This window comes from Ambystoma mexicanum, chromosome 2q (genome assembly GCF_040938575.1).
Source record: "Ambystoma mexicanum isolate Mex_15411 chromosome 2q, UKY_AmexF1_1, whole genome shotgun sequence".
NCBI classification, from domain to species: Eukaryota; Metazoa; Chordata; class Amphibia; order Caudata; family Ambystomatidae; genus Ambystoma; species Ambystoma mexicanum.
The window spans coordinates 1,325,925,858-1,325,949,478 of record NC_090924.1 but is presented as its reverse complement, the minus strand read 5'-3'; the positions used below and the strand labels follow the sequence as shown (position 1 = coordinate 1,325,949,478).

General features: G+C 48.7%; 1 protein-coding gene across 5 annotated transcripts in view; it reads left to right on the top strand.

Moving 5' to 3' along the window:
* AZI2 (5-azacytidine induced 2) overlaps window positions 1-23,621 on the top strand; it is a 676,621-nt gene that overhangs the window by 1,492 nt on the left and 651,508 nt on the right. The window contains exons 2-3 of one of the 5 annotated variants that reach the window (XM_069648786.1): window positions 15,824-15,976; window positions 16,223-16,380. The exons of 2 other annotated variants lie outside the window; for them this stretch is intronic. The gene's annotated coding sequence lies outside the window, so the exon portion shown is untranslated. Of the gene's footprint in view, window positions 1-14,685; window positions 14,754-15,823; window positions 15,977-16,222; window positions 16,381-23,621 lie in introns of those variants that run through there. 2 more of the 5 variants (XM_069648787.1, XM_069648789.1) reach the window with 2 other exon arrangements.

Here is a 23,621-nt window from a genome sequence, read left to right as displayed (position 1 = left end):
TGGGAAGGTTACTTCTGAACCTCTCATGCAATGAGTGAGTGAATGCTGTGTGTGAATAAGCGAGTGAATGTAGAGTCAAAGAAAGTGTGTGTGTTTGGGCTGGGCCAGGGAGCTGATTTTGGATGGTGAGGGATACACAGTAACAATGCACTTTTTTTAAATGTATTTTCTTGGCAATTTCAACAGTAAGTACACATTTAACCCCCCTCGATCCCAACTCATGTAACCAACAACGCACCCAGTCCTGCCCCTCCAAACCCCCCCTCACCCGCCCAATCCATACAATCTGTAGATGACGCCCGGTCTCAAGTTTCTGTGAGTGGCCAGCTCTCTAGCCAGAGGTTGTACGCGCCCTTGCACCATTTTTTTTAATGATACATTCTTTTTATTGGTTTACAACAGGCAAAGGACAGGCATACCCATCACTCCACCAGCCGAATGATGCTGAGTCGATCAGCGAGACGGTCCAACAAGGAGCGTTGAGTTAAATTAGAACCAAACAGACAACAAAACTAAACAAGCAGGTCGGGTCAGATTACAATACAGTTCAGTTCGTGTGGGTGCATAGTTAATGATAGGAAGAAGCAGGAAGCTCTCACAAGAGGGCAAGGGTCCCTGGCAGGCAGCTGTAACCAAGTAGTTACCCCAGGTTTCACCAGTCATACGGCACCAGTCCATTAACCCCACACCTTCAGAAATTTACCAGGCAGCCCCTGGCAGAGTATATATGTTTCTCCAGGGACGCACATCTATCCATCTCATGGGTCCATCTATTAGTGCGGGACCTTCTGGCGCCACCCACATGATGGCCACAAGTCTCTTGGTTAGGCCCATTGCAACCGCAAGGAATATTTTTTCTGCTCGCGTATGGTCCCCACCCCCCAGATCCCCAGTAGTGCGACCTTAGGTTCCAGCTGGACCGGAGTGTCCACCAGGACCACATTCATTTCATGAATACACTTAGCCTGAATTCGTGTATGACCTTGCATTCCCACAGCATATGGTAAAAGGTTCCACCAGTCTCCATTTGCCCCTTGCACTGTTTGAGAAATCCCACCCACCCCACAGTCCTTGCCTCCCCTAAAACTAGCTTCCTGAGAAGGCGCCCTTCCCAAGTGGAGCGAGTACTTGTACCAGCAAATTTTCCTCAGGCTGCATGCGGCCCATGAGTCCCGCTGCATGTGATGCAGGACAATGTCCCAGTCTGAGAGAAATCCTTGGTAATCCCCTTGAATCGAATAGGTCACCCACTCCAGTGCCACAAAGTTCTAGATTGTACTAACCAATTTATGTTCTGTGAGGGCAGCTTTTTGTATCCACTTGTGTGCCAGCACAAGCACTGCCGCCACTATCAGGATGACGTATATCTTTGTTTGAGCTTTCGGGGGTAGATTTTCCAGAACCTTGCCCATTTCCTATGTTGTCCGGCATCTGACTCCCAAAAATACTATTCATTGCTGCACGAATCATGTCCCAATAAGTCTGTATAACTGGGCATTTCCACCAGATATGCTTCCACAATCCCAGTTCCCCACATCCCCTCCAGCAGAGCGCTGATGCAGTTGGGTAGAATTTATGTAGTTTTTCTGGGGTGGGATGCCATTGGAACATTATCTTTACGCCCACATCTCTGGAATCTGGATGGACTGCGTGAGCTTGGGATATCTGCCCATAACAGAGTCCAATGTCCGCACCCCCCCACGACCCCTCCCGGCGGCTGCCCACAGCAGTTTCCCACTGCTCCATATAGCGCCATGCCTGGGTGCTTGCCCCTTCTGCTAACGCTCCTACCATATTCCTGCCCCTCTGTCCATCGTTACAAACCGTTCAAAGGGCGTGAGATCCCTGGTGGCCGCTGACCTGACCATTGGGTTCGTAAGCCAGTTCCTCAGTTGAGAGTAGCAATACCTCTCCCCCTCATCTATCCCGAAGTCCTGCTTGCACTGTGCAAAGGATTTAATGTTCTAACCCGAGAACATGCTGCGCAGTTTGCGGCACCCTGCAGCCTCCCATCCATTGATGGCAACCCTTTCCATACCCGGTGTGGACTGGGGATTCCTAAACAGCGACGTCAGCTGAAGGTGGTCAAGTTCACCCTCTGCACCAGCTCATCCCATGAGTCCCCCACTGGGGACCCTATGCTGCTACAGTACACGTTTGCAGGTCTACCCCCTTGTGTCATCATAACACCTCGTCCAGTGGCGGGCCCACCACTGCTTCGTCCATTCGACACCAGACTTTCCTGCAATCGCCCCTGAACTAATTCCTGATCACTGTGATTTGAGTCGCAAGGAAATGGAGACTGAAGTTTTAAGCTCACAGCCCTCCCTTGCTTCGGGAAGACATTAGCATCTGCGTAGCTACCCCGTGTTTCTTGTGGTTCCAAATAAATTACCCCACATGATTTGAAGGGTCCTGAAGAAACCTTGGGGAACCCCCACTGGCAGGGCCGTGAAATAGTACAGGATTTTTGGCAAAATCAAAATTTTTAGGGCATTTATCCTCATCCAGGATATTAATAAGGGCACCCACTCCGCCAGTAGCTGGTGCAGCTTTTCCGCCAAAGGCAGCTGTTTAGCACGGTAAAGAGCACCCAGAGAACCAGTAATCTGGACCCCCAAATATCGTGGGGAGGTTTCGGCCCATTTATAGGGTACTATACCCTGCAATTCCGGGACCTTTTCTGAGGGGGCAGACACGTTTTATAACTCTGACTTGTGGGCATTTATTTTTAGCCCTGCCACCCCCCCAAAGAGAACAAGATCCCTGAGAATGAGGGTTCTGGTTCTGTGATCAAGAGGAGCATGTCATCAGCAAACGCTGCGACTCTATGCTCCACACCCCCAAAGGGAATCCCCCTAATATCCGGGGAGGCCCTAAAGCTGGCCAAGAGCGACTCCAGGTGGATGGCGTATAAGAGCGGGGAGAGCGGACAAACCCTGCTTAGTGCCTTGTGAGAATGTGATCCTCTGGGAAAGTTGCCCATTGATTTCCACGCTCAAGGAGGGAGTTTGGTAATTGGCTCTTACTTTTGACAGGAATTTAGAACCAAATCCCATAACCTCCATGGTACGGAAGAGGAATGACCATTCAACCTGGTCGAATGCCTTCACGGCATCCAACGCCAGTATAAGTGCAGGGGTTCTAGATTCATTTACTTTTTCAATCGGATGACGGACTCACTGAATATTATCTGAGGTCTGCCTATGTCTAATAAATCCCGACTGGTTTGGCTCAATTAGTTTGGGGAGACGCTTATCGTGGCGCGACGTTAGAGCCTAGGCGTGGATCTTTGTGTCCAGATTGATAAGGGCAAACAGCCGGTATGAACCGCATAGAGTGACATCCTAACCCGGCTTTGGGAGCTGCACAACCGTGGCTTCTTCCATTGTCGGGGTGATACCCCTCTATCCTGCCCCTCCTCCCCACCAAAAGAGTTGAAGAGCTGGACTAAGCGCAGTATCATTGCCTCTCTAAAGGTTTTGTAGAAACACGCTGGCAAGCCGCCCGGTGCCTTTCCTGATGGCAAGCCAGCTATAGCCGCCCTTATTTCTTCGGGACTAATGTCTCCCTCAAGTTCTTCCCGTTCTTGAGGAGTGATCTTAGGGAGAGGGTACCAGGACAGGTATTCTCTTTGGGCTCTCTCCTCAGGGAAATCTGATGGGTACAGGGATGAATAATATTCTGTGAAGACTGAAATTATGTCAGGTAGAGCAGCGATTTCTTGTCTCCCGCCTTCATTTTAAGGATTATCCTCAACACTTATTTTTCCTAATCAACCTCGCTAACAGGCAATCGGCCTCATTAACTTTGACATAATATCTCTGTTGGAGGTAGAGAAATGAACGCTCCGCAGCTCTAGTCTGCAAAACATCTAATTTCCCTCTAATCAGCCGATATTCCCTTTGCAGCTTACTCCCCACGTTATTTGCCATTTGAGCCATTATTTTTCTAAGTTTAGCTTCCAATTCCTCCTGTAAGAGACCTAATTGTTTGTCCCTCTGGCACTTCATCGCATTGAGCTCCCCCTCAATGTAGCCTTACATGCGTCCCACACCACCTGGTCGCGTACGTTGCGTTAAGTGCAAAGTAATCTAAGATGTTATTCTTTATGTCCTCACATAGGACTCCAGCCTTAAGAATGTGGCTAGGGAACTTCCACCGCCATAGGCCTGGTTAGGTCTGCCCCATATTTAAGGTAATCGTTCTGGGCGCATGGTCTGACGGCCGATCACTCCTAGCTCTATCCCTGCGACCCTACCCAATAGAGACCTTGAAATCCAGAAGTAATCTATCCTTGAGAAGGATCTATGACCGTGGGAATAAAATGTGTAGGCCCCCCCCCCCCCAGTTCCTTCCAGCCATCTACCAACACCAATTGGGCCATGTGCTCATTCAAGCAGGAAGATTGCGGCACTTGGTTGTGGAACACCCTTGAGCTCCTGTCTTCTCCTGGGTCTCACGCCAGATTAAAGTCGCCTACCAATATTATCTGACCTTTGGCAAAAGTGGCCAATTTGGTCATTCTCGCCCGCAAGAACCACCCATCTTGCCCCGTATTGGGGGCGTAGATTGCTGCCACTGTATATGGCCCCTCTCCCATTGAAAAGAGGCCACCATGTCCCCCTCTGTAGATATGACCTGGAAGCCTGGGCTGTCCCGAATAGCGATTAACACCCCCACGCCCCTGTCCCGTCTTCCCTGGGGCATTGGATTGGAACAGATGGCAGTACCCCTTGATATGCAGCTTATGTCTGTCTCACCTCCGAACCTGTGTCTCTTGGAGGGCTACCATTCCCGACTTCCCCCCGCCCCAAGAACTGTTCCACCTTACTTCTCTTAACCAGGGAATTAAGCCCCCTGACGTTTAGGGAAGTCACCCAAAGCACTTCCCTCCTTCCCATTGTCGTTTTACCTTCCGGCTCGCACAAATGATGAGTGGCTGCCGTTGGGATCTCCCCTCCCCCGACCCATCATCTTTGGAATTGAGCCCTTGTAACAACCCAGAGTAAACCTGTGCGTGTCACCCTAGACCCATGTAGATAAACCAAGACATCCTGTACCCCTTTTCCCTCAGCGTAGCGCTCCTGTGTCGATGGGCGTGTGGGCACATTCCACTCCTGCCCCCTCGTTGGGGGGGTTTAACCGGGACCCTTAGGCCTGTTTATTTTAGCCCTTTGTTGAAAACTTCATCCACTCCCGTATTTACCTCCTGAGCGGTTCTCTCGCCGGTCTTTGTTCTTGCCTTGGTGACCCTTCTTCGTCAATCTTCAGTACACCTTTGCGCAGGTGGTGACCCGATGCTGTTTCCCTTCCAATTCGAACAGTAGTCCAAAGGGAAGGGTCCATTTATAGCATATGTCCGCTCTCATTAGGGCGCGCTCAACCGGACCCATCGTCCCACGCTTCACCAGGGTGGTCTGGGCTAGGTCCTGGAATAGGTGAACTTCTGAACTATTGTAGTTGATTGATCTGGCCCTCCTGGCAGCCGCCAGCACCTTCTTCTTCTGCCCGTACTCGTGTAAGGCTACCACTACATCTGTGGGTCTGACCCCTGGCTCTCCCCTCTTTGGCTCTACTTTTTGCATGCAGTCCAGCTCTATCCCCGACCAGTCTTCCACTGCCAGCAGGTCAGCGCAAACCTGCTGCACCATCGTGCATAGATCCTTGTCCGCCACCACCTCAACAAGGCCCTTTATTCTGAAGTTCGATTTTCTCGAGCGGTTTTCAAGGTCTTCGCTCAGGGTCTCGAGGTTCTGCGTGACCCTTGCTAATTGCTCTACCAGCTTGCCGATCTTCCTTGTGTCCTCTGCAACCTCTTGTATGGCGCTCTCCGGTGCATCGGTCCGCTCCTCTAATTTCGTTATGTCCCCCTTCACCTCTTGCAACGATCGGGACAGTTCCGCTCGCATCATCCTCAACTGTGATTGGATGGTGTTCGTTATCTTGTCCCCAAAATTCCTGAAAGCATTGGCAAAGGATCTCCTCGGTGACCACTTAATCTTTTGCGGTGCCTGCCAGCGACCCCCAAATCTTCTCCTGCCCGGGCCCCTGATCTCCCCCAGCCGGTACCTCGCTGTCTCTGCGCCAGAGTCTCTGCAGATTTCCCTCCTGTGGTTTCTTCACCGACTTGGAGACAGCTTGCATGTCCTTCCCCTTGTTTTTGGACATAGTGCGTAAGCGGGTCTGATGGGGGAAGCCCTGCCCCCTCCTCTTCTACCTGATAACGTGTCACACCCTTCAGACCTCTTCTTGCCACTTTTTCATGGTGTAGGAACCTCCTCCCTCTGCTGCTTTGTGGGTCCGCCCTTGACTGTGCAGGGGGGTTGAACTCTCCACTAACTGTGCACAGGTGAGCCACTGTTTGTACTCCTCCTCAGGTTTCAAATGACCCTCCTCCTGGCCTTGGTGCCAGGATCACTGTGCCCTGAGCCCGACCAAATGGCCTCTCCCTTACTCTTCCTTGCCCACCACGTATGTAGATGGACTCTTTAGCCCTCCGTTCAGCCTTCCGGATTGGCCTGGGGAGCCCAAGGCCCCACCGGTCACTGTCTCCTATGCGTGGTGCACCTCTTGCTTCCTTGTCTCCTTTGCTGTGCTTCTGAATGGGGTTCCGCTGGCTGAGGCACTATAGGCGGCTCCAAAATGTACCTAAAATGGGCCGCCCTGGCTATAACACCACAGGGTCTTCTCTGCAAAGTGCTGGCTTCAAAGCTTGGGCAGGGGTCCTCCCGCCACGCTCCTTCACCGTCACTCTGCTCAATGCTGGTGATCATTGCCTGCTCATCACTGCCTGCACTGGCCAGCCTCTCTGCCTGCTTGCAACCTTTCCTTGGCCAGGGCGCACGCTGACCCGTGATGGTGCTCCCCCATGGGGTGGAGGGGGAGTCTAGCCCCCCAGGGTCACCACCTTCCTGCCTCTTGACTTTTGCTGTGCGGCCCCTCCTGGATCTCTTGGCCGCACCGGGTGCTCTTCCCTGCTGCACAGCTCTCAGCAGTGAGCTACAGGTATGGCCCCTCTGGGTCCTCCTGATCTCTCAGATGAGATGCTGCTTCTCCGGCTCGGGGGCGGCTTGGTCCCGCCTCAGTCTTCCTGCTGGTGCTCGCCAGCAGGGGAGCCCCTGCTCCACGAATCCAGCCCCGGTTGGCCTCCAATTTCGCAGGCTGCTCCTTCCTGATGGGCTTCTCTGCTGTCTGCCGTTCGACAGCGACTGCTTTCCGCCACCCCACCTCGCTGCCGCACTGGGTCCTCTGGCACCCTGGTCTCTCCGAGTGGTTTTTCTTGCTCACGATCTGCAAGCGTGTCACGTGCGCAGTGCCTCTGCACCTCAGACACAGCAGAGACAAAGACTGCACACCCGCCTCTGCCAAAGTCCCCCAGCGATTGGACTGCTGCACTCCACCACCGCAGCCGACATCGATAAATCCCCACCTGGGGAAGACTCTTTAAATCTATCTTTATTGTCTTTGGCCCCGGGGGGTTAGGTCCCCGGGGGTGAGGGCTCCACGCTCACGCTGCTCTCCCTTCAGCGGCCATCTTGGAAGCCCAATCCCGATGCACTTTTTAATGGGTATCCATCATAGATGCCAGTACAAAATGCTTTTTTTTTTATTTTTAAAAATGTATTTTTAGAAAGTATGATATGTGGTTTTATGTGGCTGCACTGGCATTTTTTTACTGGGATTCTATGACAAAGCAAGCATGTTGAGTGTTATTATGCGTCTAGACTGGCATTTAGAACAGCCAATCAAGCTATTTCTTACTGTGGGGTGGCTTTTTTCACTCGGCAGCAAGGGTAAAGCAAACATTATAAGCATTATTACGCATCTATACTTGCCTGCATTGTGCAGCCAGTTTGGACATGCTTTCTTGTTGTGACAAGAAATTTGTAAAGACAAAGCTATGGTGGGCATGTTTTCTTATCGTATCATTACTGGCATTATGTTAAGTTGATTTGTACCGCGCACCGCTACCACCCAGGGGCAGTTTCCAGGCACTCGCGTGGCTCTCCAACAAAGGGGGGTGGAGGGGTTAGTGGGGGAAAAAGGCAAGATAATAGGTTCAGAACCAGGAGGAACTGGTGTTTGTGAGTGTTGTTTTGCATGTGGTCATTTGTGAGTGGTCTAGAGCTTTGTAACCGTATGGGTAAAATTCCATGTCTCCGATGTGTGGTAGTGTTTTGTGTTGGTGTTAGTGTTCTGTGGTTACGATGGGTTGGTCGTGTGCACTGGTTAGATAGTGTCCATTAGGGATTCAGAGTCACAGGCGGTCGTAGCTGTCAGGTAGTCTGGCATCTTGGTGTGTTGTTGCATTTTAGATTGCATTGGGCTATGTGGGTGGTTCACTCTGGATGCAGGCATACTAGTGGTTCTCTGTTCGTTGTGGGCTCCCTCTGGGGCGGTCCTTTGGATGCCGCTTGACGGTATTTAGCCAGGTTCTTGTTTGGGGTTCTTTGGCCCCTCTCGTCTCCTCTCTAGTCGTTTGTCTGCGGTCTTGTTGTTGCCGGTGTCCCTTCTAGGTTGTCATTGTCTGCTGAATAGCCATGTTTTTAGCAGTTTTCTGAAGGTGTCGTGGTCTTCTGTGGTTCTAATTACTTTGTGCATGTTGTTCCAGGTGTTAGCAATTAGACGTGAGAACGCTGTTCTGCTGAATTTCCTATTTTTGTAGTGTTTTGCCTCTATTTGTAGGTCGTTGCTGGATTTTAGTTCCCTTCCTGCGCGATACTGACTAATCTTGTCTTGGAGGACTTCTGCTCCTTGTCTGTGCAAGGCTTTGTGGGCGATGCAGAGTGCATTGAATTTGATGCGCTTTTTTACTGGTACATTGTAGGCTTTTCAGTGCTGGAGTGATGTGGTCTCCTCTGTTTGTCATGATTCCTGCCCCTCATGTCCCCAGCCCTCCAAGATGTCAGGCTGGAGCCAGGCCACGATCACCTACATGGCCCTCAAGGGCCTCTCCATCCCTCCAAAGACCCACTTGGAGTCAGACTTGGCACTTGTGGCACCAGACTCGCTCACTCCCATAGGATAACATTGAGGATTGGACTTGTAGTGCATTGATGGGGACAAGATGGATGCCCCCACATATTTCGGTTCCCAGAACTGCATGTGCAGTCTAGTCTTTTGGGTGTGGTTCAGCCCAGAGACACCAGGGATACCCAGAGACTATTTAAGCCACGCCCAGGCTGAGAAACATGGTTTGTGTTTTCTGCACCTGCAGCGTGACACTCACCGTGTTCGGATCGGTCTCCAGTAGGCCTGCATCTTTCTTCTGCGCTCAGCTCCTGCAAGAACAAGAACACCGTTAGGAACAGTCTTACCTTGCGGCACTTCTGCCCATCATTCATCGCTTCTTCTGTTCTGCGGGCATCTTCGGCGGTGTCATTCCCATCCCGGCACACCGCTTCCTAAGGAAAAGGGAAAAGAACAGAAAAAAGGCATTAGTAAGCATTCAGCAAATCTTCGCTTATTTTTAAAGACTGTACGAGCTTCAAATACTTACCTGAATCCCAGCCGCTCTGGGGGAACTCTGTCTCCAGAACTTCTCATCCTTCTGCAAGAGGGAAAAGACACTCGAGGTTAGCGCATGGAAACATCTAGAGGCGCCGCATACCACGCTTACTCACCGCATTTCTTCTTCATAACCGGCATCCATGCTGAAAACGTCGCAGCACCTAAAAGACACAGAAAAAGAACTCAGTTCAATACAAATACGAAAGGGTCGCATTGCGCATCGCGCTCTCACTCACCTTCAGCGCTACTCATCTCAGCAGCACGTCGCCACCCCCGGACACCGGCCATCATCTAAGGAAGGAAAGGAACGAAGTTAGAGAACTGTTCAAAAGACACATTGTACTTACCTGTCGGACTCTTGCCAGTGAAGTAACTAGGCAGCAACGAGCCCGCATCAATCAACCCGCCCCTGCGCTGAAAGCAGGACGGAGAGCACACTTTCCAAACCAAGGTGAGCTGTGGATCAAAGGGAAGGGTTGGACCCCGGGGAAGAAGGGGTTCAAGCACACAGAGACAATAGGGAGTTAAACTCTACCAATCCTGTGTTTCAGGCCCAGTCTCCAGTCGAGTAGACTCCAGGGAAGGGTTTGAGGTCGTAAGAGGTCAGAACAGGCTGAGTGACATCCCTGTGGATACCAGGTGAGCGTTACAGTTTAGTCTTAGTATGATCCTGCTACTGTATTCTGCACCCTTTGGGGTTTCTTGGTGAGTCTTTCTGGCATTCCTAGGTAGAGGCTGTTTGCGTAGTCCATTCTTGTGAGTATCAGGGATATGATTGTGGGGGAAGGAGAGGTAGTGAGCAATACTCTGAGTAGTTACAGGAGGACAAAGCATTTTTTGGCGATTGCGTTGACTTGCGGTACCAGGGATAGTCCGTTGTCCATGAGTATTCTTAGGCTGTTCACTACATTGGTAGACTCTGTTTGCATTCCCATGCCGATTAGCCAGTCCAGTTGTGGGTTCCCTCCATCGAATCCTGCGGGCGAGAGCCTTATTTTGTTTTTGCTGGGTTCAGTTTGAGGTTTTTCGTCAGTTGTATATGTCTGTGAGGCGGTTGTTGAGGTTGTTAATTTGTTCCTGTGTTCTTTTGGTTTTCACAATCAGTTGTGTCTGCGTAGTTGAAGGCGGTAAGTCTGTAGGATCGAAAGATTTTCATCAGTGGGCACATGTAGATGTTGAAAAGTAGAGGGGAGAGGCTGGAACCTCATGTGACTCATATATTTTTGGTGTTTAGGTGAACAGTGGTAGGTAGGTTCTTTTGGTTTGGTTTGTTAGGAATGAGGTAAGCCACTTAAGTGCGGATTACTGTATGCCACATTCCATCAATCTTTTTAGTAGTGTTAGGTGGCTGATTGTGTCAAAAGCTGCTGAAATGTCCAATAGAAGGAGGGTTGATTTGGTGTTGTCGTCAGCGTTTATTTTCATTTTGTCCCATATCGATAGAAGTGCCGATTCTGTTCCTCTCATCGGTCTGAAGCCAACTTGTGATTGGTCGAGTATTCCATTTGTTTCGACGTGTTTAAGATGGATTTTGTAGGTGTGGTTCTCCAGAATCTTTGCTGGGTAGGGCAGGTTGGATATCTGTCTGTAGTTGCTTGAGTCTTCTGCAATTTCTGACCTTTTTTTATCAGTGGTTTGATATATGCTGATTTGAAGGAGGACGGTACTATTTCTCTTTTGAGTGATAGATTTATTAGGTTCCGGAAGTTGGTCGCTGGGGTTCTGTGGTTGAGGTATCCTTTGAAGACGTCCGGGGGGCAGGGGTCCCTTGGAGATCCTGCAAGGTTGGTGTCCTTGATCAGTGTGGCAAAAGTTTCCTCTGTGATTGGTTCTAGGCAGATGAGTTTTGCTGTAACCTGTGTTTCATCTGGTGTCTATGGTCCAGTGATCGTGGTTGTATTTGACCCGGCTAGGGTGATGGTCTCCTGTATTGTGACTATTTTTGCTTTCAGATTGTTGGTGATGTTATCACAAAGTGTTTGTGTAGGGGTGAGGGAATTTTTGCCGGAAGAGGGTTTTTAAAATCTCTTTGATTTTGAAGAGTTCTTTCTGTGGATTGTTTGCTGATTCTATTCATGTGGCGTACTAGAGTTTTTTTTTTTGTTGCTTTGAGGACTATTGCTTTGAACAGTTTGAGTTGTCTTTGGTATTTTATTTTGTCCTGTCTGGTGGATCAAGGAGGAATACTATGTTGGATAGGTCGTTGAGTTCTATCTTGATGAAGATGGATTCATAGTCTTCCGCGTTAGTTGTGATGATTCAAGATGCTTAGACGTGTTCTTTTTGTATAATTGTGATTCCACCTCCTCTTCGGTTTTCTCTCTTGGCGTGTATTAATTTATAATGGCTAGGTATTGCTTAGGTGCCGATCGCTTTATATTTTTCTGATAGCAGGTTTCTGTAAGGTCGAGCACGTCTGTGCCTCCTTCGCTTAGGAGGTCATGGATTTCTGGTGAGTGTTTTGCCTTGGATCTAACGTTGAGGAGGCTCCAGTGTAGTCAGCTTGATTTCACTTTCAGGTTGTTGTTCGTATTGTTTGTTCTGACCGGTGTGTTGTTGGTGGGTTTCCATGCCAGGTGGGTTTTCCACGGTTGAGTCTGTTGGATGGGGTGGTTCTTTGTTGGTCAGTCTCTTTGTCGAGTAGACCGACAAGGTTTATGGTGGGGTTGGTTGGTTCCGGTTCATTCTGGGTGGTAAATGGGGTAGCTACCCCTCTGTTCCAGTCTTGGTGATTTATGGGGTTTAGAGTTTGATGGATGCCAACTTGTCCCTTGTTCTGGTTGGGGTATGCCCATGGTGGAGAGCGGGTCGGGATGGTTTATTAGTTGTCGTGTTCTGTTTGGTGTCCTGGTCAGGTCTGTATTTGTGATGCTTTTTGGCTGTCGGTTAGTTGTTGATGTGCCGTTTTTGTTTAGCACGTTGTCATATGTGGACAGGTAGAGAACAATATAGTCTGCCTTTGCTCTGTTATTTGTATGTCTCCTTGGGCCATCTAGGATATTTATTGTCACGTTTTTTGGGGTTGTGGGATCCTGCTGGTCAGTGCCTTCCCGAGTGTTTTGGGTTTTCTTATTATTTCTGTTGTCTGGTCTGGCTTCTTTGTCTTCCTTGTGGCGAGGCATGATGTGTGGGTTGTGTTCCTTTGAGTGGGCGTCCTCTTTCGATTTAGTGTTTTTCCTGGTATTTTGGGTTTAGTCTTTACTGTTTGTGGTTTGTTGTTGCTTGTATTTCGTAGGTTGTGGGTAGTTGAGACCTTGGTTGATGGGACTTTGTGGTTCTGTTTGTTTATTGCTTCTTTCTTTTTTGAATATTATGTTTTTTTTTTTTTTTAAATCCTGGAGGTCCTTTTTGGTTAAGGTATTTTTATTTTATTTTCTTAAGGGACCAGGTGAAGTCTAATGAGTTGGGTAGTTTTGGGTTCGCCATAGTTCCAATTTGCTACGGTTTATGAGAGAGCTTGAAAAGTCACCAAAGCCCGTCACATCGCGCGTTGTGGATTCAAGGTTGTCTTGAAAGGGGGACGGTACTAATAAACAAGATAACGTCTTTTGCATACATTGATACATTACACCTTCGTGTCTACTTGCGCCATTGTTTTGCACAGCCTCCTTAAATTGAGGGCAGTTGAGCAGCACGGTATAAAGCTGGCTTGATCTGAGTGTATAAGGTATCCCAACATTGACATCCTATTAGCCAATATCTTCGCGAATATCTTAATGTTGGTGTTAATTGGTGTTAGGCAAAGTTTATATGCAGTACCCTCTGGGAACACTACCAACAACTCTGACTACAGGTATAGGAAACCCAACCTTTGGTATAAGCTTGTACTACACAATTTTTGTAGCGTGTTGAGCAGCCAGGCATATCTCAAGAGGGGTCAATGTGAGCTGTAGGGGAGTTGCACAGAGATTCACAGTGACAAGTATTCAAATAAACACTAAAGGTTTCTTGAAACTCCCTAGACATCACCTTTTACATTGTGTCACACAGCGCCTTCAGTGCAGTGGCACAGGGAAGTCTTTCAGATTTCCCCAAGTGTTAAATACCTTCTCTGGGAAATAGCAAAAAAAGAAGACCAGGGCCATTTTGATAAAAATGGCACCCTTGGGTGATTTACTGTAGCTGCAAACTCAGCCCGCGGTAAATGCACACCATGGTACTTAAAACGAAAATCCATAATGGTTGTAAAAAGTAAACTACTGCCACCAGCCATTCCGTGAGGAAAGGGTAACATATTGTAAGATAGGGTGTGCTGGGTCTAGAAAGTTACAAAAGTATGTAAAGTCAATTTCACTTTACTGCTCTGGGAAACAGTAGTTTAACCCAGAGAAGGTATTTAACCCTTGGGGAAATCTGAAAGACTTCCCTGTGCACTGAAAGTGGAGCACGAACGCACACTCTGAACAAGGCAAAGTACATGGGGAAGCAGCAGTTCCAAGATGGCTGTTTAATACATGCCGGAAGACGGCAGGACCGAAGAGGATTGCAAGGAGGGAAGTGCCCTTGACCTTTTTACCAAAAGCCTGTATCTTTCATGAGCCTTTGAGAATAGAAAACGTGAGACCGGGAATCAAAGCTGAAGAATCCTGCATTGTGTGTCGGAGGTACCAGGAGCTCTGCTTCGTTGACAGTCAAGGCGGGGAGAATTACCACATGGGTACTGTCGTTTGCTTCTACAACTGAGCAGCACCAGTGAAGTCCGCACAGCCGGTCAGCTGGGGAGACTGATACCAAACCGGTCTGTGTGTAAATCAAGGTAGCAGACGACAATCTTGTATAAAGAATATTGATGAAAACAGTGATATGATATGGCATTTATAACACGCCTATACACAAGTGTTTTGTGCATGAAATGTATGTGGCGAGTGATGCAAATATAATCAAAACAGCAGATGGGTGATGGAACTTTGAAGCTAAAATACGATACCATAGACGATGTGGTCCGGCACCACGTGTGTGCTTATTTGAAGTCTTTGTTATGTTAACCGTTGTCACCTTTTTGTTGGATACCTAAGAGGAATTGTGAAATCAAAGTGGATCTGCAACGGGTCAAGCCAAACCCTGCGCACATTTGAAAGCCTTTGCTATATGAAGTAAATTAAAATAATGCAGACTAATTGTAGAAAAAGGGATCTGACTCTTTTTCTTTCCTCACAGGACCGCAGTGACGGCAATTTTGAGGCTGCTTTCGCGGTCCCGCGAACAGGCACGGAGGACTCATTGTCCTCTGTACACATGGAGTAAGAATCGCTCCATGCCCTTACCTTGATGTTTTCAATGCATAGTTACTATGACTTGGACAGGATTTTTAACTGCCCGTATATTATGCATTTATCCACAGGCGCATATATTTGTTTGCTTTAAAAGTCTCTCCACACTCCTTCTGGCCTCTGCTGAAGCATGATAACAGTTTCTTTTTCATTTCAGCCTTCAATGCTGAATGCTGTTTTTAAGTACATATTAGATTATGATAGCCATTATATCATTATGCCTTGTGTATTTGTTCACAGGGACACATTCATTGTGTTACACCTTCATGCACGGATGCTCACTGTGTTTTGAAAATCAGGTCAACATAACATTCTATACAACAGGTTTACAGCACGATAAGTTAGCGTTTCTATTCACTTCTGAGATGGAAGCCTCAGCTCAGCTACTTATGAGCTTTCGTTTACTTATGTCCCGGTGTCAGGAATCGTTGCGGCCGACAGAGGTCGGTGGACAAACCTGCAGGCGTTTCTATTAGAACCATAAATGCATCCCCTCCAGTCCGTTTTCACAGAAGAGGATTACCGGTTTCCTCACTGCAAATGCAGTCACCGTTCCTCTCACGGTACTTGCTGCAATGGCAGCAGTTTAATGGTCTCCCTGCGCGTCTCCTGGCAGGGAGGAGAAGGCGTGGCTGTCCTACACATGTGACAACTAAGAGACATGTACCAAAAGGATAAAGCCCACCCACACGCTACTGCTGACGCTTCTGATTGAAGTATTTGATTTCCGTGTTTGTAACATTGCTTTGCCAAGTAACTTTGACTTCTACCTGTTTTTCGGATTGCCTGTCTGCCCTCTTGTAATTAGCACTTGATTCCTTGCTTCTGGTTTATGATCCAGTATGCTTCTGAAAAATCTTTGTATTATGTTTCCAATACCTGATATTTCCTGCATGTTGACAAACCGGTCTACTTCTCGGACTGCAACTGCCTACGTTCTAATACCTGTCCTTGCCCGCACGTTGTCTGCTTCCCGGACTGCAACTGCCTAACGCTGATTTACTTATTGCACTGCTTCTGCTTCATCTGCTCTTATCCAGGAACACCACTCGGTGGAACTACACACCGTAGGCACAGGGACTAGAGACGCTTGCTGAGCGTGCTGTTCTTCAAGTAGGCGTCCTCGTGCCGTCGGGATAGGTGTCTGGAACTTCTTGGATACTGGACTACTTCCGCGCCCTTCTGGTGTCTTGGTAAGAAGTGTTCTATTTCCTGTTTCTTTCACTAGATGTGATTTCTCTTTCTGCCTGAGTAATTACCTATTCTCGCTACCTTAGATACCCATTGGGATTAGATTGGGGACCTCCTATCATCTTTTGCCCACCTCATATCCCAGCCTGAAATTCTACTACATCTGGAGGCGGGTTGTCTCTATATTGGAGGCGAGGTTCTCTAATTGACATCGAGTTGTACTGATAATTCTTTCTTTGTCCCTACAGCTGGTGAGTCGTGGGCGTGTGTCTCCTTTTCCACCTACTAGATCCCTATGTCTGTTTATTCCTTACAGCAGAGGGTTACAATAGGGGGAAGAATTCTTCGGCTACAGTTCAGGTGTTCTTGAATCGGCTCTCTTCCCCATGTCGATTCCTCCTTGGCGGTGAGTCCTAACTCCTGGCCACAGAACCCTCTAAAAAACATTTTCATCCATTTGTAGATACATACCACAAGATGTGAGGAACCTAGATCACAATGCACGTCCTGATGAAGGCTGTCCTATTGAAGCTAGCCAAAATGCAATAGGCCGAAACACCATTGTGTCGACTCCTTTGTTTGTCGTAGTACACCAAGGTGGCAGATGCACCTGACGTTTCACTCTTCATTGTGTCACTGTAATCTTGTCAAAATACAAGGCGTATAACTAACCAGTAGACGATTGCAAAATGCATCAATTGCGATAACTGTTTGTTTCTTGTTATGAATGTGTAAAGGCCATTATATATGTTTACGGTATGTCATGCTATATACTTTGTATAAATATACAAGAATGACTCTTTGTCTTTGAAAAAGATTTCTGAATTGTCAGTGTGTTCTTTACTGGGGTTCTGCTCAGGATCACCCTGACCAATTGTGTTTTTATATATATATCTTTGAGTACCTAGAATGGTCAGGGAAAAGCCAGGTCCCCCTCTTTCTTATAAACCTCTGATCGAAGAGACTTTTTAAAGCAAGGAGACTTGGGCACCAAAGGCCCCAAAGCTAATGATTGAACTGTATCCTCGTGCTAAAGAAGCAAGAGACTGTGCTACGCTCAAGTGAACCGCCTCGTCCCGGCTGAAAACGTGGGGAAGGGAGGCCAACGGCAACCTGGCATATCATTTTGAACACTTCTTTCTTTTCATAATATTGTTCCCCACATTATTTGTATTTAGAGGTAAGGATTGGAAATAGTTTTATTTTAGTATAGGCCCTTTATTTTGACAAAGACACCACTAGGACTGCATATTATTATTTGATGGTCGTAGCTTGCTCCCATCGGTAGCTTTAGGCTTAGATAGTCGTTTATCAAACCATTTTTGAAGTTCAATAAACACCCTTGAACTGTGCTCACTTGTGCCTGTCTTACTGTTGATGGCATGCTTTCCTTACACCTGACTGTTTGACAGAATAGCGTTAAATAGTTTGGTCGGGTGTCTAACTGTGGTTGGCACCTTTTTATAAAATAGGGTTGTGAACCAGTCTGCTCCTGGGGCTTTGCTCTTTTTTTGTTGTTGTTGAAATTTCATTATTGTTTCCCAACAACAACCACACATACGACAAATTACAAACAAAACCCAGCAGTGGTTCAGAGAATCAAACCCCCGCCCCCCATTCATCCGAATACATTATAATTCATTGTCATTCGGTACACCCCCATAAAAAGTACCAAATATCGTGAGTCACACACATTGTCCTTTTATTCCCTAGAACGCATCTGGCTTTCTCCCCACCACCCCTTTCCCCGCCAGTATTGCAACATAATCGGACATCTCCCACCACCTCGACATTTTTCATTGCCCTGCGGTCCTGCCTAATCAGATATTCTTTGTATGGACACCAAACATCTCTGTGTCTAGCACAGGGATGTACCACTCTACTCTATTCCATTTCCATTTCGTTATAATCCTTCCATTGTTCTACGGTAGGTGGTTTGGGGCTACCCCATACCTTCGCTCGCCACCTTTTTATTTTTTTTAATTTTTTTTAGCCAATAGTAGTAGTAATCCAGCCGGCCTCCTTTTGTTGGACTGGTAATTTGTCAGTGTGTCCCAATAAAGCCACCTCAGGATCTGGTTCCCCCTCTCCCCTATAATATCACTTCAAATATCAAACACTGTCTCCCAATATTACAACACCTTTGGGCAGTCCCAAGCCACATGTATGATATCTGCTGATACTCTTTCACATCTAACACATTAATCCGTTGTGCCTGGAAACAATGTGTGTAACAGCCGTGGCGTATAATATAATTTATGGAAAATGAATCAATTTAAATCTACTGTTAATGGCAATTTTCCTCGTTTGCAAGCCACAATATCCCCATACCTCGTTGGGCACCTCCCCTCCCAGCGAGGCCTCCCATTTCTCCCATGACGATGCTGTCCATTCCCCCCCCCAGCCTCCTGCAGTTTGCTGTAAAGATTGGATACCACTCTACTGATGTCCGCCCCTCCTATAATTTTTTTCCAAAATGGGAGCTACCATCGATTCTTGTGGAAAGGTGGGGAACAAACCCTTTAGGGATTCCCTTAATCTGTAATAAAAAACAAATCAAGAGATGTGATCATTCCACCATTCTGCAGTCCCTCTACCTTCAGAAATTGCCCATCCGGGAAGAGATCCCGAAAACAGGTAATACCAAGCCGCTTCATACATTGTACATATCCCATTTCACGTGTCAACGGCAGCCCCGGGATCCAAATGACCTGAAGTCATTGCCAGTATAGAGTCTCCACCTTCCCATTCTTCTCGATATGAGCCCAAGATCTACAAGTCAATTCCACCATATTCTCAACCCTCGATAATCTGGCAGGAGGCTTCTGTATACTGCACGCAGCAGAAGGAGCGCTGCAAGACAATGCAACATGAATCCTGCCTAGGCTGCTTCATAGTACATCTCCAAATCTGGCAATGCCAGACTGTGATGCCGGAAATGCATCTGAGGGACAGGGCCTCTGAATCCTTGTCCTTTTTCTGTTTTTACCGTGTGTTCTGTCATGTTTTCTGCCCAGGAGTCCATGAGGGACTCCTGGCAGTGCAGCTCTCTTTTGGTTTGGTGAACAGACCCATGGGATACCCTTATGGCACCCATGGGTAGGGGTACAACCCTGTGCCCCTAGTGTATGTTTTTGGGCACCTGTGGGTGGCCCACAGAGCAGGGTATGGGCTGGTGGCAGCTCCATGCTGAATTTGACAGGTGCTCTGGGTGTCCTCCATTTTGGGATACCCAGGCCCTGCCATTGGAATCAGTTGATTCCTGATAGGAAACAAGATGGCCCCTGTGGCCTCTTGCTTTCTATTGCCTGTTATCTTGTTTTTCCCAAAGTCCTGGGAAGCCCTGACTCTGTCCCTTCCCCCTGACTGGCTGTTGGGTGGAAGTTCCATATATGGTGTTGTTGTAAAGGCCCAGCTAGACTGACTGGAGCCTTCCCAGTGACTGTATGTTATGGGTACCTCCTGTGGGTGGGACCTGGGTGAATGGAGTGTGTGACCAATATACACTCCTTGTTGTGGTTGTCTGGTTTCTGGCATGAGAGACAAAGACTGAGACAGCCCTGCCCGAAACTGGCCTGAATGCAGTGTGTAGTGTTGAATGGCTGGGTACTTGTCCCAATCCACATTCCTTGTTGTGAGTGTCTGAAAGGGAGGAGTGTGGCCTGAATGCACTGTGTGCCTGATTGGCTGACCGACTGCATGAATGCCCTTCTGTGTGATTGGCTGCTGTGTGTGTGCCAGCAGTGTGGATGAGAGACAGAATAGTATATCTGGGGACCTCTCACCACTGGAAATGGTTCAGAAGCATTCAGAAGCTGAGTCTCCACTCAAGAGTAACTGGATTTGCTGATCCTCGACGTCCAGCTGGAAGAAGAAGACTTGCTGGGGCATTTGCTTCGACGGAACTGAAGGTTGTCGAAATCGTCGAGGACTGACCCGAGAGAGGACCTGGTAAGGCGCCCTCTTCCCGTGCTCCGAGGGACCATCGAGCACCGCTGAATCTTCGCCGAAGCGCCCTGGAAGTCAGACCCTCGAAAGGCTGCCGACCCGAGACGGGACCGCCGAGGAGATCGAAGTGAAGCACCCGGACCTCGACGCTGTCGAAGTCCATTGCCGTCGACCAGGGTTCGCAGGTCTGTGTAACCGCTGGAGGCCCGTCGAAGTTGTGTTGCCCAGCCGTGGGAACCACTTGACGCCGTGCCGCCGACGACCGGAGCCGTCCGCTCCTTGCCTAAGAACATTTGACTCGAAGGACTCCCTCGTCCGCACCGTCGACCGCTTTTGCCCTGCCGGAGAAAGTCGAGGACGACCAACGCGCCGAGGAGAAACCTGCCGGTGGGTTTCCCGCCACCCAACGACCTCAAAGACTCGGACGACCCGACGCCCTTGCTGGGCTCCCGTCTCTACAATCTTTGCGGTCCAGAACTATTGTCATCGAGGTGCCCCGCACACCTCCGCCTTGCAGGACGCCGACGCCCCGACGCCGACGAGCACCGCTCGGACGAAGCTGCCGCCTCTTCGACATCGTTCTACCTCGTTCGTCGACGGACGTTCGACGCCCCGTGCCTCCCGCTTGAAAGGGAAGGCATTCAAGAAGGGCCGTCGATTCCCCGTCGCCGAGCCCCGAGGTCTTCGACGTTTCTCTACGCCTCTCGACGATCCGTGACTCCTGCTTAAAAGGGGGTCATTCAAGAAGGATCTGTCGACGCCTCTTCGAAGAACTCGACTCCACCAGGTACATTGGGGGGGTAAAAACATTGTAGGAGAGAATAAGACTGTTGAACAATATATGGACTGGGCTTGTGTCATATCCCTTTATTTTACAGGTTGCCCAGGTGGGGGGATCTCCACACAGAACTGTGTCCAGTGGTAGGGGCCAGTATTCTGCCTATTGTTTCAACCCTCTGTTATCTCTCCTCTCTCTATTGCTGGTTTCCTTCTTATTGATCGGTGTGCCATTTTAACAGTATTGTGAATGCACTTTAATGAGGTCTAATATTAGTGGTACCACTTTAGAATTGTAGATATTTACCATTGCTGATTTTCCTGAGCACAAAGTGCGTTATTGTGATAAGTGTACATAACCCTTGAATATTAATTATATAAAGACTGTGTTTTCAGTAATACAGTGTGTGGACATTCCTTTGTGGGGGCTTGGGGATACACTGTACTTAAGAACCAGCCTGCATCACCTCCTGAGAAGCTAGGCCTTGATTGCTCGTCCATCGCTACCGTAATCGAGAATCTTGGCTGGGGTCTTCTGTGCCTCTCCTCTACCATATAGAGAGCGGAAGTACAGACCCCCCCACCGGTCTTGACAAGCTGGTGGCAGCGGTGGGATGCTTATGGTTTTAAGACTCAGTGTATAACCGTGCCACTTACAAAATATCCGCACTTTATTAGATTAAGGTTTGGGTGTGTACCAAATAACTGCATTACAGGCAATGGAGCCCATTGCAAATGGTAAATTGACTCGGATGAGCTTAGAGGCTCTCCAGAGTGCTTGTGAAGCCAGGGAGTTGGACTTTGTGGATAAGTCTAGGGCTGAGCTGATAGCTGCCCTGGTGGACTACCAGACTGATGGTGAAACCCTTGATGAAGGGGGGGATGCAACCAGTGAGGACTCTGCCCCTGGGGTTGTCGCTGAATCTGTTTCTGGGAATGCCACCATTCCTGCTGCCTCTGTTCCAAACCCCAGCAATTCCATGGAACTTGAGTTATTAAGGATGAAATTGGCCTTTGAATATCGCAAGTTGGAAATAGAAGCTGAGCTTAAGAAAGAGGAGCTGGCACAGCAAGTGGAACTCAAGAATAGGGATCTTGCGCTCAAAGACAAGGACACTGAATGTCAGAGAATCCAGCTAGAGAGAGCTAGAGTGGAGACTTCAGCTAGACCAATTGAGAGTGGCAGGTCCCCAGCCACCAAGTTTATGAAAGATTTGGTTGGTGTGTTTGTGGAGGGTTCAGATATCCTCCAATGGATTGAAGCGTTTGAAATGGCTTGTGCAATTCATGATGTAGATAAAAGAGATTGGGCTAAGTGTTTGTTAAGCAGAGTGCCTCAAACTGGATATGACTGTATTCTGAAGCTGAGTGTGGAAGAAAGGGGTCAGTATGAGTGTATGAAGTCTGCTTTGATTGCCAAGTTTGGCAAGACACCTGCCCAATACCTTAAAAGGTTCAGGGAATTTAAGAAAAGAGAGAATGTGTCTTGGGTTGACTGGGTGAGTACTGCGCACATGAACATGATGGGGTGGATTGATGGATACAAGGTGAAAACTTTTGTTGAGTTGTCCCACCTCTTGTTTTTTGAGCATTTTTCTGAAGCCTGTTCACCAGAGCTGCGTCAGTATGTGGCTGACCAGAACATTTTGGACCCCTTTAAGCTGGCTAGGTTGGCTGACAAGTGGGTCTCCCACCGGGTGTCCCCTAAGGACTCCAGTGGGAAGGACAAGGACAAAGAAAAGGGGGCCTCTCAGAAAGCTGAGGAGTCCCAAAAGCAGTCACAGTCGGGTAAACCAAAACCTTCCTCTCCTAAGACCCAAAAATCTAGTGGGGATAAGTCCTCTGTGGGTGGGAATAAGAGTAGTGGTCCACCTGCTGCAAAGCAGGCTCCCAGTGGTTCCAGTACCGTACCCCGCACTCCTGGCACTTGTTGGGATTGTGGGGCTCTGGATCACAAAAGGGGTGACCCCAAGTGTAAAGGTAAGGCACTTGGAGTACAGGCTGTCAGCCTGACCTACCCTTACCCCGTGTCTGAGGTGGAGGCCACTGTCCTCCCCTCCTCTACAGGAATCACATTTGGTGCTCCAGTAGAGATTTCCTTAGTGTCCCTTGGGGCCTGGGACCAGTACGCAGAAGTACTGGCGACTATCCCACAGAACACCCGTAGATTTTTGAGAAGTGTCCTCTTGAATGGCCAGCCTTCTACTGGTTTGAGAGACACTGGGGCAAGCATGACAGTGGTGGACAGGACCCTGCTCAAGCCAGAGGACTATGAAGGTGCTCCTCTGCAAACCACCAGGTTAGCTGGTGGGCCTCCCAAATTATCGCCTGTAGCCCTAGTCACACTCATGATTGGAGACAAGACAGCAAAGCTTCCTGTCCTGGTTCAGGACAATGTCCCTGCTAACATTCTGTTAGGAAATGATCTAGTAGAGTTGGGGTTGATCTCGGATGGTCTTCCCATGACTGCTGCTGCAGTCACTAGGTCACAGGTGACACCGGGTCTGGCTGTGAGTCAGGTATCCGAGCCAAAGGCGAGGCCTAAGGCAAGAAGAAGGAAGACCAAGAAGGCCACCTCTGTGGAGGGAACACCTTCTCTTCCTGCTGTTCCGACAGCACCCATTGGGATCCATGCTCCGGACGGGCTGGGTCCAGTGGAAAACCCAAACTCAACTCCTGTGGGAGAAGAGACAGAAGACTCTCCTGTGGGAGAGGTTCTCAACCCGGAGGATCATCCCGACCTTCAATGCTTGTTAGCTGAAGGGGGACCCTCCCGGGCAGACTTCTGTAAGGGACAGAGAGAGTGCCACTCTCTCGAGGGCCTGAGGAAACAGGCCCTGTCCCAGGCACAAGGTGAAGTGCCTAGGACATTCAAGATTTATTGGGAGGGTGAGCTCCTTGTTAGTGAGCCCACTAAGCCCG